Genomic DNA, 14,025 nt, shown 5'->3' with positions numbered 1-14,025 from the left:
CAGTGCCCCAGCCCCCTCTGTTTCTTTTTTACCAGAGCTGAAGACTGTATTCCCTTCCCATGAGAAAATGCCATTATAATATTTGCTACTTTTTCTTTTTTTTCCCCTTCCATCCCACTCCCATTTTTGTTTTCTTTTGACCCCAGTGGCACATTGGGAAGAGCTTTCCACCTAGCCATGCCCACTGATACTAAGTCTGCTGGCCATGCAGTTACAGCTCATTTAAAACACGGTGCTGTGAACGAATGGTCCCTCATCATGCACCTTCCCCCGGCTTGGTTTGCTTCTCTGGACCTCAGGGTCCAGATGTTCCCACTGCCTTCTTCACGCCTCCTTCGGAGCAGAGATAACAGTGTGAAATGCTGGCCTGGAGAGGAAACCTCTGGGCCTCGTTAGTGATGTTGAGAATGTATTTTGGATGCAGTCTTCATCTTGCAAAGTATCCCAACAGCAGCAACATACTTGTCTCATTGCTTTGATCAGGCCAGTTGAGGAGAATATCAAGCCTATAAAAAGGACATTTGCTAAGATCAGGTATGAAAATTTAAGAGGTGGCCACTGCCTGCCCTGTGCCAAAATTCATCTTCCTACTCTGTGCAGGGAAACATTTGCAGGATCATCAAAGTTTTGTTTTGCTTGTTTTAGGCAATGGGAATTTCACTTTTGTTTCCCAGTATTCACATGCAGCTGAAGGGGTTTTCCAAAACAAAACCCATCCTCCACTACAACCTGCAAAAAGACGGACCCAAAGGGCATTCTGACTGCATAAAGCAGAAATATTATACAAATAGTAATAATTTGAATAGTGAGAACATTCAGGGTGAGACAGGTAAGCAGAAAGAAATAAAGGAGAGTTTTGGAAAGGCGTAGAGACCCTGCTGCTGCAGAGCTGATTCTGCCCTTGGATCCCCGGTGTCAGGAGAAACCCACCCCTGGATACAATCACTGCACAGCCTCGCTGCAGGAGTTCACGCACCTGTACCTGTAAAATGCCATCATTTGGCTGTGGTCGAGGAGAACCTGAACCCCGCTATGCGTGGCTGGACCCCGCAGAGGCGGTGAGCCCGTGGGGCCGGCCGGGTGCCTGGCACACAATTTTCCCCACCTCCCTCTTTTTGAAAGGGTCCTTTCTTATCATCCCCCCCTCCGCCCCACCTCCCCATTTCCACACGTTACTGGCATTCAAGGCAAATATTTCTCCCAGCCCCTTCAGTCTGGTGTGTGTGTCCCCCCCCATCCGCTTTTAGGAGGCCCCTTTATCAGGCAAGATGACGGCGAGCCGGGCAAACATTACCTCAGGGGCGCTGTGAATCGGGGCTGGGGGCGTGAATAGGCCCCACACATTCTCTCCAGCCTCTTCCCTTTCCTATAGCAACCAAGTTGGGAGCAGGCAGGTCACACAGCCCCTCCGTTGTGTGTAGAGCCCTGCCGGGGCCGGGGGGACGGCCATTGGGGCGCCCCGTCTGGGAGCGGGTCGCAGAGGGACAGGCTTGGGAGCAGGGGGACGGGGTTGGGAGCAGGGGGACGGGGTTGGGAGCAGGGGCCTCAGGGGGCCATGCTCGGCCCTGTGCAAATATGGCAGGGGGTGCCCTGGCTCCCCACTCAGGGCCCGGTCGGCAGCTGTGCCCCGCCAGCGCCTGGCTTTCTCTCCTCAATTAACTGAAGTCATCTTTTCCGGTGTGAAAGGGGAGCCACTCGGCTCCATCTCCATCTTTTCTGCTCTTCAGAGAGGGGAAAGGAAGGAAAGCAGCATTACAAAAAACCCATCTGTGTCAGCCGCAGATCCCAAAAGAGAGCACCAGGCAAAGGGGGAGGAAGGAGCAGGAGGAGTCTGGCAGATCTTTCCACCAACAGAAGCTCCTCCAGGAGTCTTGAAAAGGGACACTCTGCCAGCAGACCCAAGCCCTCACCCACTGCAGGAGGGCAGGAGTCACTGCTCAGGAGGGTCTCTCCAAGATGTTGTGCCTGCCTCTGCATGCCAAGCCCCGGCTCTTCCCGACAGACTTGTCTGGAGAAGCTCCTTGTAAGGCCCTCAGCCTGATGCACACAGCTGCGTCAAAGTCGGGGACATCTTCCCATGCCAGTGGGATTCTACTCAACGGGGGCTAGTGCCAGCTGTGCCTCTCACCAAACCTCAGGGCACAACGTGGACCTTGTTTCAGCAGTCCCCTCGTCCTTGACCAAGCACGAATACCAGCTCCCTCACAGTGCCCAGAAGGCTTTCTGCAGCTCTCTTCACAGACCTTCCTATTTCTTTACCCATCACAGGGCTCTGTACAGTTTCTTCCCAGGGGAATTTGCAGTGCACACATCACGTCGTGTTTAGCTAAAGGTGCCAAAGGGCCACCTGACCTCTCACTCTTGGCCTCCCAGAGGTCACCTCTCTCTTGGCACGCTTCCTTCTGTGAGCGTGGAGGAGGTAGAGTTTAAACACGGTTGCACAAAATGACCGTCACTCACCTGGCCCCCTTGAACTCCATGTCTGGGTGCCCTCAGGGATAGCAGACATGGTGCACACCCTTACACCAGCAGCGTGAGGTGGGACAGCAGCCATTGACAGCCTGGGAATGGGAGACGATTTGCATTTTCACAGGGGAAAGGGAAGCGGATGTCGGTTTAGCCCTGTGAAGCTTTCCCTTGTAAAATATTTATGATCTGATGTGACAGGGCTAGTCATGGGCAAAACTTCATGTCCAACAGCAGCCTCCCGGTGGCTCCGTACATAAGGAACAAGCACAGCTGTGTTGGGTCAAAGTGAGCATCCATCTAGCCAAGTGCTCTGTTTCCAACGCTGGCTGATAGCAGATGCCTCAGGGAGAAGGGAAGAAGAGCAGGCCAACAGTGATATTGCCTCCGCATGCTCTCCCAGGCTGATTGTGGCTCAGGACTTCCTGGGCCAGAGGCTGTCTTCATATTCAACAGTCCTTGAGGGACTTTTTCTCCATGAATCTGACTAGTCATCTTCAAGTGTCACAGATTTTTAGCACTCACTGCATTCTGATGCTTACCCGAGAGTTGTGTAAAGGACTAACCTCTCTTTGCTTTTGTACTCTACATGATACTGTCTACTCCTGGCATCTTAAATAAACCAAAAATAGCATTAATTGGGTAATTTTCCTTCTTGGAAGCATGATGTTGTTTGGGATGCCAGGGCAGATCCTTTGCCTTCAGGCTTCTGATAAGACACTGGATACACCCACCCAGTAACAGGCTGCACAGGCAAGTGAGCACAGTCCAGTGTCCTTTCTGTCACGCCCAGGTGTGGTGGGCCTTGCTGCCTTCCCATGCCAGAGCTGCAGCTCCTGGGGTTGATACCATGCTTGAGCTGTATAGGATAGCTGATGCTTCCGCCAGGGAGCCCTTCCAGGAACTCCTGCAGCATGCAACTGGCATCACAACTTTGGCCACGTTTTTGTCAGTTTTAATCTCCTCTCCTATTCTGTCTTCTGCACCTCTCCCCCAGGAGTCATTTCAGTCGCTGACACGGCAGACGTCTCACAGACGACAGCCACAGATGGCCGCAGTCCCTTCCATGAGCTCAGCTTAGCCCACCAGAGAGCTCCCAAGTCTAAAAACAGAGATATTGAACAAGACTTTGTTTTCCAGAATAGAAAGTAGGATAGATCGTAGAGGTGTAGATATGAAAGGGACTCTGCTCAGGTATCATCAGCACTATCTGGAGATACTAGTCTAAGCCTGTCTGAAAACACCACAGGATCTCCCATTGCACCCTTAGGTTGCTTGCTGTAGCATTAACTATCCTGACAGTTAGAAAGTTTTTCCTAATATCATACCTCAAATATTCATGAACACTTACGCACGCTAAGCCTCATACCAGCTGGAGCTTTTTCAGGACCTGTGGCTTTACTCCTAAGTATAGAGGGAAACTGTCAATTTGAATTCTCATCTGTTTCCAAAATGAGTGTGTTGTGGTTATTTTACTAAAATTTTTTTAAGTCACAGTAGCAGCCGTGAGGCACTATGAATTGTACAGATTGCAAAGGAAGTGTGGTCTTCCCAAAATCCTACGTGACTCATGGAGAATTAGGACACCGACAAAAGGTGGGTAGCACGGAGCAGCACGCCAGGAAAGCGATAGTGGCGGTGACTAATATCCTGAAAGGCAGGAGCCATTTTGTTTCTCCTACCCACGCCTGAGACCCTCATTCACTCTTGTGGTTTCACAGTCATATATTCCACTTTCTAAAAAAGCTTTCACTCTCCTCCAAAGGCTTGTGCAAGGCCCACCCAAACAACGGAAGAAACTCACTGACCAGAAGAAAACTGTTTGCACCCAAAGTGCTGACACATGCACTGCACGACACAGCCAGGAGGCGAGCACGAGTGTTTTCCTCCACTCCTGGGTTCCTGAGAACTTCACAGCTCAGCAAGAGGATGGAAACAACTATGCGAGAGAAGTGTATTTTTAAGTGGATAGCACCCCTTCAACAAGTTGCTACATCCTCTGTCAAAAGATAACTGGGCCTATCTCGGGATCTTTTGGGATGAACATCTGCCATCTTCTGCTGGTTCAAGGTTAGGGAAATCCCTCCTTTCTCTGGCTTCCTTCTTGCCTATGACAAGAAGTCAGCCTCCATCCCAAACCCATGGTCACTCACTGAGGCTTTCACTCTCCAGGCAATGGGAAAAAACAGCCCTCTGATCATGCACCAAAGACACTGCTGGCCATGTCACAAGGAAAAGGCTGGGGGACACAAAGAGTAGGCTGTCAGTTGCAGGAATGGTTTGAGAGCTCACAACCTGCTCTTCACAGGCCTTGAAGGGCTTCAGGAAAGAGGGGACTTAAGAAGGAGCAGGTCTTGTGCTGGACAATGTGGTCTGGCGGACCTTGGGCTGAGGACCGTCATGCCAGCTCCACAGGATGACATGATGGGGTATGGCAGCCCCACGTGCATGGTAAACTACCAGATGTTACACCAAGCATGAGACACAGGCTGGCACAATAATACCCTCCAGCATCACCTCAACCCACTCCAGAGTCAAGCCCTGCCCCAACTAGGGAGCGTTGCCACATGCAACCAAGAGAACCCCAGTGAAGGGTTCGTGCTGATTCCCAGTCCCCTGGCAAGGCTGGCAATCAGCTCTGAGAGGGGCTGACCACCACCACATTCCTCCCCCCTGACTCCAGGGCAGAAAACCAGGCACTGCCTGGCAACTGGCTGTGTTATTTGGGGTTAGGGTCCTGGCCAAGTTGGCAGGTTCAGTGCATTGGCCACGCTGCAGGCAGAGCTGGCTGCGTTCGCAGTGCAGCAGGGAGAACATGCTGCTAACAGGTCCCCAGCCTCAGCCCCGGAGGGCTCTTGCCACTCTCCTTCCACTAAAAAATCCTGCCCTTGAGGAAAGAGCCTGATGGAGAAGGCAGCCCCCAGCATTGGCCAAGAGGGTCCAGCGGCAGGCCCTTTGTCTCCGTAAAGCTCAACGGCTCGGCAAGGAAAATTATCCGGAGTCCTGAGTTGTCAGATGATGCTCCATCCTAACACAGAGGTGCTACCAGCCACAACTTTTGCCCTGAACCCCACAGAAACTTCGCACATCCCTGCATCATTCTCAGCCTTTGCCTCTTCACCAGGTGTCCCCATGGAGGAGAATACACGGATTTCTGATCAAAGCACTGGGCTCAGGGCTCTCTCCTCTGCTCGCAGCAGGCAAGTCCCCACTTGCCTCAGCCCCACCCTGGGAGCCAGGGCTGATGGGTCACTGCCCCCTTCTTCTGGGACAGTGGGAAAAGGAAGCTGCTGAGGTCTGTGTAGGCATCAGCCCCCATGCTTCCTGATGGGGAGCAGGTTAACATACAGCTCGTGCATCATATTTGCAGTTTAATTAAAATCAAAGACAGGGAGGAAAATAGCAGGGATGCGTTGGCTAAGGGCCACTTATCCTGCCACCCCCATGCGTGCAAAGCCTCTGTTTAAGGCATCTGTGCCTCTCCAGGGACATATCCTCTGCTCCCGAACTGTGGGCAGAGCCCTCTCATTCCAGCTACCTCCTGCCCCCCAGCCCTGAAATTGCCTGTGACTTAAAAGGAGCAATTCTTGATGCTTCTTTTGAAACCCAGAAGTTCCCACAAAAGGCGCTTCAATTAAAAAAAAAAAAAAAAGTGTTAATCTATGCTAACAGGAGCCTTCGGCAAGGCACCCACCTTTGTCTTCCTGTCTCATTGCCACCCACTCAAATCAGCAAAAGCAGTGGGTGGCATTTACAGAATATCTCCCTGCTGAGAAGGAAAAGCACTAGGAAGGTGGCCCAGCTACCAGAGTAGGAATTGCAGTGGTCTGCAAGCATTTGGCCTCAAATGGAAGTGGTTTATTTCTGGTAACTCAACCACAGCAGCTTCCAGTAACGCTCATAAAGCTCCTTTCCGCTTGGGAGACGGTGGCTTCCAAGGGCCATCACAGCTAGCGTTCCAGTTTGGGTTCCTTTAAAGCATGCTGGAGGTAGGCTGAAGTCAATGAGGGAGCTGAGGCTGCCCAAGGTCCCATGTGGGGGACACCAAAAATTTCCTAACGGAACCCACAAGGCACTTTTACACTATGAGTAGTGACAAGCCAACCTCAGGTGGTCTGGCTAGCATCCACGTGTTTGGAGAATGAGGGGACAGGATGGCTTATGAAGACTGCCTGCCCGTGTCATTCCTTAGATCTGCCTTATTCAGGCAGGGATTCCCAAAGGCCTGCTCTGAACAGGTTGCTCACATCACCTCACTCCCATCAAGCCCAAGACAGGACAGTCTTAGCTGGGTATAGCTGTGGCTTGCCTTACATCTGCTCTAGACCTAATGATGTCTTGCATCTGCACTGTCCCATGGGGAAGCTGGGATGCTGCCTGAAAGACATCTCCTAGGGGAGCTGCAGGAACAAAACCACAGCACATCAAAGCCCAGCCTTGCCCAGAGCTGTTGTACAACTAGATCCAGTGACTCCATGCTGTAAAAATGCCCCCAGAGCTGCATCAAGGTGGAGTGTAGTGAAGCTGAAGAGAACATGGTCTAGCCAGCTACCAAAAATCCTTCTCTTGCCATGCCAGACCCAATCATTGATTGCTAGCCTGCTTCTCACCAACTAGAAACAGGAGATCTCATCTATCCTGGTGTCCTGCCTCCCTGCCACACTGGAAAATAGTAGCAGGGTCACAATCAGAGGACCAGCTCCAGTGAGGCAGCTCTATGCAAAGCATCACCTCTGCTCCTCACAGCACCCCTTGCTCTGCGCACAGTTTCTCCTGACTGCATGTGTCCAGCTCCTCACCATTGCCACAACCAGGCACTCAGCCCTGAGAACTTGACCCTGACCAAAGTCCCAGCAGATCCTGGCTCCAGTGGCTAAAGAGCACTACTGGGGCATTTTAAAAAGCAATTGGCTAATGCTGCTTGTTGGTCATTAAAAATATTACATGTGTTCCGCACTTTATTGTTCAACTAGGTTCGAGGGTTGCACAACCACCCCTTTTATCTGCCTGGAGTTTGGCCCCTCAGCCTGTGCCCCCTTCGCCCGAAACTGAAAGCTGTGACACACCAGACCCTCCCTGGGTTTCTCTACATCGTCCATTCCACTACCACATTGGCCCTATTTCCTCTTCTAGCTACTGACAAGGCCACAGCGCTCCCTTGCTTGAGGCCATGCACTTTTCACATTGCACCCTGTTTTGCCTCCTGCCTTGTCATTTTGGGGCTCAGAGCTGGTCATGAGGCTCTGAACAGGGATGGAGCACCAAGATGGGGAAGGATGGAGCAGCAGGAAAGACAAAACCTCTGCCCACAGAGAGCACACCTGATGGGTACATATAGCTCTGCCCAAGCAGCATTCCACTGCGTTAACAGACACACACATGCAAACACACCAGCAATGCACACACGTACCCAAGCACCACCATTTAACACCAGCACACTGATTCCAGAGCCCAGGTCAAGGGATCTGCCCTTGAACCTCCAGACACTGCTTTCCATTTATCCCCCCTCCCAGAGACTCGCCAAAGCACTTGCTACCACTCATCTCCCAACCCAGAAGTCAGGGGGGCAGCACCAAGCAGGTTGTCCCAGCGGATCCCATCTCCCACTCGGGTAGACAAGCGCTGCTGCTTTGCTGGGGCCAGCCAGGGGCGGTTGCTGGCAAGGGGAGAAGAGATCTCATTCCCAGCTGACCTGGAAATGATGGAGATCAGCTGAGAGTCCACCCCCACCCCCTCCACTGCTTCAGGCTGTGTTCTGGCCTTTCCTTGGGGTAGTCATTTTAATGACTGAGCATGTCTCAGAATTTTCTGCCAAGTTTTAGTCACAGGGATGGAGAGAGAGAGAAATACATTCAATGAAGGGGAAAGGGGAGCGAGGAAAGGGCGGGAGAGATATGTTATCTTCAGCACGTCAGCTGCAGAGAGAAGGGCCTGAGCAAATGAAGGCAAGCAAAGCAATGTGTACTAGCAATGGGTGGCTTCTCCCTCAAGCCAGCGAAGGACCAGAGCTGAGCAGGTAGGTGAGATGCTGCAGCAAGGGAGAAACACAGCAGAATAGCAAAGAACCCCAATGGGCAAGGCAGAGGAGGAGAGAGAAAAGATGAATAAGGTTGTCAGTATCTCTTTCCTCCCCACAGAGTCCTAGTAAGCAGGAGTATCTAGGAGCCTTCAGGATCTAGACATTAGAATTAGTGAAGAACCCAAAGCCTCTTCTGCTCATGCCTCTCCACCTCTGCGATCCACTCACGCCACTGCCCCCACCCTGCCTTGGTTCAGACTCTGGGTAAGTGAACCTTGAACTCGTCCTGTCCTCCCACAGTGACCAAATTCCCCCAGGATATGATTGAATTGCCTCCCCAGGTCAGCTATGTTTGTTTGTCACTGTGGCATTTTGTCAAGCCAGGGCCTGAGTACAACCCAGCCTGGGCTCCTACAATCCACCTGCCTCCCTGTGGGACCCACATCACTGGCCTCCAGCTCACCAAGGAAGGCAGGAAAAGCTTTTTTTTGTTTGTTTTGGAGAAGGAAAAAAAATTGAGAAGCTGGTAAAAAGAGAAGAGCTGATGGTATCTGCAGTGCCACTTCTCTATGCAGACTTGGGTTCCTTCTGCCTTCAGTTCTGCAGATACTATGCATTGATATTAATGCTAGTGTTTTAACTATTATTACTAATAACATAATTGCTATTAATAAACAGTGCTATCTGAGGACTGGAGAAAAGCAGACCCAGAGGAGAATGAAGTCAAGGAGAAGAGAAACTCTCCCCTCGCCACATTACATAAAAGAAGAGCTATGCTTCCTGCTGTCCCCCTGGTTTTATTTAACCCACAATGCACGACCCCTCTCAAAAAACTGCCAAAGCCCGAGTCTTGACTCACTAGGCCAAGGCTGCTTATGTCCAGCTCTTCCGATGAACATCTTCCCCCTCCTGAGCGCTGCTGCCTCTGCTTCACGGGTGGATACCCCACGCCTGCACTCCCTGCACCACGCTCACCCTCCGTGCCACTGCTTCCCACCACCCCACAGCCCCTCTGGCATATCCTGAAGAGCACCGTGGTGTTGGGACAGAGACGGTGTCCTGGGCTTCCTCTCACCCCACTGGGAGCCACAGTGCTGAGTCCTTCCTCGCGGCAGCGCTGAGCTGGCCTGGAAACTGCTGCGAGTGGCCAAGGAGAGGAAATGAATTCCCAGGCCCCTCCGCCACGAAGCCTGAGAAGCTAATCGGAGAACTTTATTAAAAAATAATAACGGCGGTAAAAAGGGAGAAAAGTAAGCTGCCTTGGAAGCTGTTCAAGCGCAGGGAGCACGGGAGGCCCTTTCAAAGGCAAAGCCGAGCGAGCCTGCTCCGGGCGCTCGGGGCGGCAGGTTGCAGTTATCAGCCGTGCCGCGGTCCAGCGCCAGACCACTTCTGATCAAAACCAGCCCCCGCTGGCTCTGCTGGGAATGAAACACATCCCCTCGCCGGCTTTGGCCAGGATCGGTTCCCGCCTGGACGGCAGTGAATGAAAGCGTTTCACAGAAGCTGACGGTGCCTCTTCCCAGCAGTTTCCCTCTCCACAGCCGGGGATTCCCCAGCGGTGTGTCTGAGGCTTACCCAAGCCCTGCTCTGTGGGCAGCCCAGAGCTCTCCCAGCACCCAGTGATGCGGCAAGACCAGAATGATCTCAAAACGCTTTTTTAAAATGTTTTGGGTTTTTTTTAATACTGTTTACAAACAAAGCATCGCTTAGAGGCTCAGGATGCACACCTGGATCTCCCCTGATATCACAGAAATCAGGTGTCCGATGTCTCCGGAGGTACTTGCACTTTGTAATGGTATTTCCTAACCTCTCCCTCCCCAGTACTCACCTCACCACCACTGCTAGGAAGGGTGAGGAGATGGTAAAGTCCTGCTGATTTCCCTCTAGCTCATTCTCCAGCTGGGGAGAGCATGACTGAGACCCATGAACCGTCTCATCAATTTCTACCCATACAAACAGGGAGAAGCCAGCCCCTTCCTGGGGATAAGGTCCCTGGACTCAGAAATGCTGCCTGAAGTCCAGCCTCTTCATTTGTGTGGTGCCTCTCCTCCTCACAGCTGTCCTGCTTCACCTCTGGATATGATGGCTCTTGTGCCCTAGTTACTAGCCTCCACCTATCTCTGACTTGGGCTTCTCTCTAGCAGTTTCCTGTTGTCTTTTTGGTGTCTTTCTGCTCAGGTGAGCTTGCTCGACTTCAGGGAAGGGCTCCCCTGATTTACCTTTTCTGCTCTGGCAGGTACCCTGCAGGTCACAGTGGAAGAAGCAGTCCAGCACATCCCTCACATCTCTTCGCACTGCAATCCTTCATCCTTCTGAGGATGCTCACAGTTTGCATCTCTCACAGGAGATGTGCTCTTTCAACAAAGCGTGATGCTCAATTTTCCATCACACTTGGAGTACATCACCCCATCAATGAAATCCTCCAGGCAGAAAAAGGCAATTCACCATGCCTTGGTGTAGGAACAGTATCTTCAGCATTAGTCCCTGGGATGGTCCTGTCCTCATGTGGATTCACCCTGCCTGTTCTCTCACTAACAGCTAATGGACAAAATGGGCATTTCACAGAGGTGAAGCCCCTATGGCAGAAAATCATCTCGAGGCAGGATGATGTGCTCCTCCAGGAAGGGTCTTCTCACTCCAGGAATGAGGGTGACCCAGGCAAGAGGCAGGAGCTGAGAGGGGAGCTCAGGGACAGAAGAGGCAAAGCCATCACAGGGAGCAGAGCTACTAGAGAAAGGGACACTACCATGGCCCATGAGCAGCTGGGGCCTCCAGAGTTCAGTCTGCCACCTGTCAGAGCCATGGCTGTGGTTAAGCCATCACCATTGTACTGGGTTTGGCTGGGGCATCCCAGCCAAGGTGATGCTGTGGCCACTGGAGATGAAAACTACTTTTCTGTGTCCAGATAGTGCACGTTGCCCTCCACGTTGATCCTGCCCATCCAGCCCCTTTCCTCTGCTCCTCTGCACGTAGCTGTCCCACAGTGCTCGCCAGCAGGAGAGCCAATCTGGCTCCCAGGAGCCAAAAGCACCTTCCAGAGAGGTCCTCCTCTGCCTGGTCAGGACTCTGTTCATCAGCCTGAGTCACTGCTGAGACAGCCAGCAGCCCACCTCCCTGCAAACACAGCCAGTGCTGGGGCAGAGTGCACAGCCTTGTCACTTCAGGTGCCTCATGCGTGAACTTGCCTGCAAGCAGAAGAAAGAGGCAGAGAAACCATCAGATAAAAGAAACCACAAAGCCCGTCTCTGCACCACCCCATCCCTGCCACCTCTGTACACACACAGTGTATCGTGCGGCAGTGACAGGAGCTTATCGCCTGCTTCCTCTGTGAGCCTGCCCGTACCTCCCAGCGCTCAGCTCCACGTAACAAGGAGAGGTGCAAACAAACTGCCAGCTCATACCAACCTCTTCGCTCCCGAGGTGGCCTCCCGAGAGCAGCTCTCCTCCCCTTTCCCTCCCCAGGTCACAGTGAAAGCAGGAGAAAGAGCTGCTCTTCTGTCCCAGGGAGGAAAGAAAGCTGCAGCCCACACTGCTCCAAACCCAAGCGCCTTTCCAGGGGTTTGTTCCTCTCCAGGCAGCACTTGTCAGGCTGTCGTGGTTTTAGGCTGATCCAGCAACTAAAACTCACACAGTCTCTCCTTCTCCAGTAAAGTAGAGAGGAGAGGAAAAAAAAAAACCAAAGGGACTGAGGGTTGAGACAAGAACAGAGGGAGCACCCACCAACCATGGTCCTGGGCAAAACAGGCAGAGCTTTTCTCAAAGCAAAACAGTTTATTAATGATTACTTAGAAGGATAAAGAGAAACAAAAACCGATTACTTGAGAGGACAGAAAGAAACAAAACCAGATCTTAAAACCGACACCTTCCCCCCCCTTCCTTTTCCTCCCGGCTCTACCTCCTCCCCCCAGCAGCACAGGGGGAAGGGACTGGGGGAGTACAGGTCAGTTCAGTCCGTGCTGTTACTGCTGATTCTTTCTTAAAGGAGAAGGAGTCCTTACACCCTTTTCCCCTGCTCCAATGGATCCCCTACCCACGAGGAAAAATCCACAAACTTCTCCAGCGTGAGTCCAGCCCACTGGAAACAATCCTTCCCCACAGATTGCTCCAGTGTGGGCTTTACCACAGTCTCGGGTACTTAGGGAGCTGTAGCCACTCGCTCCGGCGTGGGTCGTCACGCAGACTCCAGATGCCTCTCTGCCGTGTCGTGCACCCCAACACAACCATCCTCAGGCTCAGGCATCTTCTCCCCACGGACTGCGAGTGGGTCTCTGCTCCACCGAGGCTGTCCTGGTTGCAGGGGGGCCGCCTGCTATCTCACCATCAGCCGCAGGGGAAACTCGGCTCCAGCACACCTCCTCCCGCTCCATCCTCACTGACCTGCTGTCGATGCAGCTGTTTCTCTCAGGTCTCAGTCCTCTCCAGGTGAACTCAGCCCAGTGGGCACCCCGGGAGTGGGGTGCCCCCGAGTTCCCCAGCTGGCTCCGCCGCCGCCATTCTCCGTGGGCGGCGCCGGCCCAACGCAGGCAGCTGCCCGGCCGGGAGCCAGGGAGCGGGGGCAGTGCCCTCCTCCCTTCTCTGCTCGATCCTGGGCGAAGCACCTTTTCCGGTTCCCTTGTCCTGACTTAAATAGGGCAATTCGCAGAGGCGCCCTATTGGCTCAATCCCGAGGGGGATGACAGTCTGATCTGGTGGCCAGAACTAAGCCTAACCCGGTTCCAAGACCGGGGAGGTCACAGGGACCAAAACCCCTCTCCTGCCACCAGAACCATCCCCCGCTCCGCATCAAACCATGACACAGGCTCAGCCCCCACTGCATTGTCAGCATGGCAAGGAATCGCTCCAGCCTCTGGGCTTGTCTTTCTCCCTAGCCCCAGGGAGTTGCACCGGAAGGAGACGGCACAGGCATTTAGGGCAAGGGGGTTAACAGCCACTGAAGGTCACAGACAAACACCTCAGCTAGGGGGAATTGGCACTGGGGTCCACTCTGCACATCTTGGCCACTGTCTATGAAGTTTTCCCTCCCAGTCTCTGTTTTCCTTTGAGCCAACCCTCACATTTTTAAAGTCACAATCTCAGCATGAGTCCATTGCTACTTCTGCGATTTCCACGTGCGGTCCATTACACAGATGGATGTCTTGGAAGTAAAAAGCAGCTCTCGAGGCTAAATCAGCTGTATTGCTGCATGCTTTGTCAGGGTAGGGAGTTTTCATCTTGAGGGAGAAGCGAAGTGACAGAGGTCACAGCGCTGCCTCTGTTACATTAAACGCAAACTTGACTGAGGCTCTCCTGGAAAAACAGTCACCTGGAAGCTGTGAAGTGCCTCCGGGGAGGCCTGCACAAGGCGGAGGAAGGCTAAGAGGGGAGCAGAGAGCTCACCCACAGAAATGGAGTGCATCTCTAGCACTGAGATTAAATAAACCCCATGAGCAAGTCCTCCCTTTGCCCAAGGACAACCTCCCAAGGGAAAACACATGCATAGCTAAGTACTGGAGACCAGCTGCTGCACCAAAAGCCATAAACTAATCCTTTGCCTTCACCTA

The sequence above is a fragment of the Tauraco erythrolophus genome, chromosome 2 (genome assembly GCF_009769465.1).
Source record: "Tauraco erythrolophus isolate bTauEry1 chromosome 2, bTauEry1.pri, whole genome shotgun sequence".
In the NCBI taxonomy this organism is placed as follows: domain Eukaryota; kingdom Metazoa; phylum Chordata; class Aves; order Musophagiformes; family Musophagidae; genus Tauraco; species Tauraco erythrolophus.
Note: the sequence above shows the minus strand (reverse complement) of the source record.